This window comes from Halichoerus grypus, chromosome 5 (genome assembly GCF_964656455.1).
Source record: "Halichoerus grypus chromosome 5, mHalGry1.hap1.1, whole genome shotgun sequence".
Classification (NCBI taxonomy): domain Eukaryota; kingdom Metazoa; phylum Chordata; class Mammalia; order Carnivora; family Phocidae; genus Halichoerus; species Halichoerus grypus.
The window spans coordinates 33641166-33645668 of record NC_135716.1 but is presented as its reverse complement, the minus strand read 5'-3'; positions in this window follow the sequence as shown (position 1 = coordinate 33645668).

The window sequence follows — 4503 nt, the reverse complement described above, 5'->3', positions numbered from 1 at the left end:
CAGTTCAGTTACATGTGTAGAACACTACCCTGAAAAACTGTCCGGAAAGGTGGCCTGGTTGATAAGACTATCCAACATTTTATCCTTGATCTGCTTTCTTATTTCATTGAAGAATACAGTATTTGCTAGCTAACATGTTTATTACTGTTAGAAATTGCAGATACACTTTCTCTTTGATCTATTATTATAGATATACTGTACATTTGAATTTACATTTAAGACCAAACAGCTCTTTTGTTACCTTTAATATTACTTTGGGTAATTATTGCAATGATTCTTCCTATGATTACACGTAACGTGGAAGAATTATGTCAGAACTTTTTTAATTCAATTAATTTTCAGTGCTTTATTTGTATTTGGCTCTTTGAGACTTTAAAGATGATCAGCTTGCATTTATATAACTTTTATGAAAATTATAATTTATGGTCAAGTTAAGATAATAAAACCTCCTTTTCTCAACATTGTAACTTTGATCCATTTCTAATTTCTCAATCTCAGTAAATCATAAATACTGCTGTGTGACATATGTTGTTTTTTTTTTTTTAAATTGTAGTTTAGTAAACTTTACTATGAGTATATATAACCCAAATTTTAGGAAATTTTAAGTAAAGAATAGATTTTTAGGGGCACCTGGGTGGCTCAGTTGGTTAAGCATCCGACTCTTGATTGTAGCTCAGGTCTTGATCTCCGAGTCATGGGGTCAAGCCCTACACTGAGCTCCATGCTGGTTGTGGAGCCTACTTAAAAAGACAAAAAACTGAAAGAAGAGATTTTTTAAAACACACAAATATATATGTTAAGAATGCATATATTTGTATTAAAAATATAAAGAAATGCACAGGGATGATAAAGATCAAAATCTGGAGAGAGAGAGGAAGATAGGGTGGGATACACAGGAGACTCCAACTCTTACTAATGTTCGGTTTCTTAAGCTGTGTGATCATTGTATTATTTATGCTTTCTTGGATATCTTGGATATTTCACCATATTTTTCTTAAGGCTGAGAAGAGATCATCTGTCTACCTTTTTAATTCATATGATCTATTGTAGGCCCTACTTACTTGATTTGCAAGATGAACGAAGTTGTGTTTTGCACCTATACTGCTATTAGTTCGGGTGTGGTTTCAAAGAAGTATGCAAAAACTGATCCAAAAATATGAGCTTTGGTGTAGTTTAAGTCCTACAAGAAGCAGATACCTAAATGAGATTAGATGGGCAAGAGGTTTATTGGCTGGAACTGTCTGTAGAGGATTAAGAGGCGGGAGCAGGAGTACACAGGGAGAGCCTTCTGTCTGGACTGTAGGCTTGACACCTGTGACAGGAGAGCAGGAAGAAAGGACTGAGTAGAAGGAGCCTCAGGCTGCAGTGTGGTTCTAAGAAAGGTTGGGCCAGGCTGATGGGGTGTCCTGGAACCAAAGTTGCTTGTCAAAGGAGTCCCCCATTCAAGACTGGGCCAGCACTAGTAGCCTCCCTGTGGGAGCAGCCGTGGGGTCCTCAGCTAGGACTCCGTCAGCTGTGCTTCCTGCAGCCGGTTCTTGAAGGAATTCTGAGCGGAGCATTCTGTAGCTGCACCCCCTTGTGCCACACAGATCCACTTCTTGCAGCTTGGGGAGCAACTCCTCCATGATTTCCATGCACCTCTTTTAGAAGAGGGAGTTTGGTTGGATGGTCAGGAACTCCTGTCTCTGAAGGGCCACAACTAGTACTCATCTTCTCTGTCTTCTGTCATCTTTTTAAAATTTTCCTCATCCACAGCTGTCACCTTCTTAGCAAGTTTTGGTGGCTTACCTAACAGCATGACCCAAACCTTCATTCCTGAGGGGTCTGAACCTTTGGTAGTCATAACCTTCTCAGATAGGGGTTGCTACACATACCCATTAACAGTTGCAGTGGAGCAAGGGAATATCAGCAGACACCAAAGAGATTGCCTGTGTTCTGCACGTATTTCTCCCAGCTCCTCCAAACTGCCTCTGGTCAAAGTCAGTACTCCTGCCAGGAGGCTGACCACTCTTCTAGCCTGCTGGTCCCTGGACATAAGTTCAAAGTACCTTGGTGATAGTCATAACTTAAAAGTTATAACTTAGGAGTAGGACTTTTGCAGTGTTCCCTAGCAAGAGTATGTACCCCTTTGGCAACAATTCTTCCAACCCTGCAGAGCCCAGAGTTTTAGGAATGGGAAGCAGTGGGTCACTAGGAATGGTGGAGCCATTCCTTTTCTTTCTTGGTCCTTGGACACAAAGGTTTGTGATTTGATGGATTTAATGCATTCAGAAGGATGGTACCCCATCCTTTTACTGTATTGTATCTGGGCTGGTGCTTACATTATGTCATTGGCAGGCCATTCCAGTAATCTGTGAGACTGTGTATTTCTGCACTGTGTATGTGCTATGACCAGTGGGGTCCTTTGGTTGGGCCCGGTCTCTTACCTCCTTTGCTTTGAAGTAGGCTCCCTGGATGAATACTGTGTTGAGTGGGATTCATGCCTGTGAATTAGGCATTCTGGTAATGCCCAGATAGTGGTGCTGGCTGAGACTTTGTGACTGATACCTGGGGATACTGGCGTAGATATCTGTGAAAATGAATCACTGGCCCTTCTAGGATCAAAGGGATCAGTATAGTCATGTTGACACCAAATGGTCTTTTGTTCTCCTCGGGAAATAGTGCTATATCAACACAGCATTGGTCTCTGTCACTAACAGTTTGGACAGTCAGAGACACAATAGCTAGATCAGCTTTGGTAAGTGGGAGTTCATTTGTTGAGCTCATTCATAGCCTCTGTCTCTGCCACAAGCCATTCCATCCATGTGCCCCTTGTGCCTCTTCCAGATTGGCTAATGTCAACTAGTGGAGTTATTCTGTCTACTCGGTGCTTCAGTGCCTCTTCCATGGTGGATTTTTTTGGTGGACATTAACATGTTACACAAAATATTTATTCTTGACTCCCTCATATCCATCCATATGCCTCTACTCCAGACTTCCTTGTCAGATCTTCTAGCCCTTTTCCTTCCATACCCTGACCAGCCATTGACCGCTGCCCAGGAATCTCATCTAAGGCTGCCTTTACATAAAATGATAACTGGGTACATTGCTCATAGATCCACCCACTGGGAAGATTTTCCCTCACTGCTGTCTTTCAAGGCCATCCCTTGATGTGTTTTTAAGGCAGCCATGGTCCATTTGTGCCTTGTGCCCACATATTGAGCCAAGCCAACCCCTCAGTAAACTAAGCTTGGGCATTATCCACTTCCTTCAGCTGGTTTACCCCCCAAGGCTGTTGGTGCAAATGGGAGGAATGACACCGATGCAGCTATGGTGGGTGATGTGGAAGTCTGTGCGACCTACTCCTATGGCTTGCTTAGGCTCTATCTCAGATGTACCATTCTTGTCTTCTGATGGACTGCTGCTGAGTTCATACAACTTCATATATTGGTAGTTCTGACTAAATTCATCTCAAAATGGGCAGTTGTGGACACATGGTGATTGGGCGCTCATCAAGCATTCTGTGTCTACCAGAGGTCAGTCACATTCCAGAAGCCACTTCTCGAAAGGTCTAATTTTCCACTGCAGATAGCATAGCCTTGCTCCGGCGGAATCCCAGGGTCTTGTGATTCTCCCACTGGGGCTTACCGTAAACTTCACACTGTGTTTTTTTCCACCAGTAATGCTTCCTATACTGTAAGGTCTACTGATTCTTGTGGCCCAAGCATCAGGGCTGCTTGTACCATAGCCTAGACCTGATATAAAACTATTTCCTTTTTTATTTTTATTTTTTAAGATTTTATTTATTTGTCAGAGAGCGAGCACAAGGAGGGGGAGTGGCAGGCAGAGGGAGAAGCAGGCTTCCCACTTAGCAAGGAGACCAATGTGGGACTCGATCCCAGGACGCTGGGATCATGACCTGAGCCAAAGGCAGATGCTTAACTGGCTGAGCCACCCAGGCATCCCCAGAACTATTTCCTGATCTGGGCTCCACTCAAGGCTTGTTGCCTTCTGTATTACCCAGCAGATGAGCCAAAGCAGTAAGTATTCTTAGGTGTGAAATGTGTTGCCTACAAAACTCAAATGGGTCTGCCAAGCCCAATGCTTCCTTCCAATGTAGCAGTTACGCTTTGGAAGAGATCTTGTGGTATGCCCCCTGATCACTAGACTCCTAAAAAGTCACTAATGTGGCAGATTGCTGAACCTTGATAGGATTAATGGACGGATGTCCAGTCAGCCTCGATCTCTGGACTGTGAGAGAGTACAGGAGAGTTCATAGTCTGAGGGCAAAATTAAGTGAATATTGTTCATTCCATGTGAGCCTGAACTTTCTGATCCTCTTTTCTAGCCGGAATAGAAACCACATTTGCCAAATGCGTAGCTGCACACCGTGTCCCTGAGGCCTACCGGCATACCTGCTCTAGCAACAGTGCTGTGTCCGGCACAGCAGCGGGGGATCAGCGCTAGCACCCCTGACGGCTTGCAGTGGCGTATGTTAGTCGTTCTCCACAGTCCAGCTGGTTT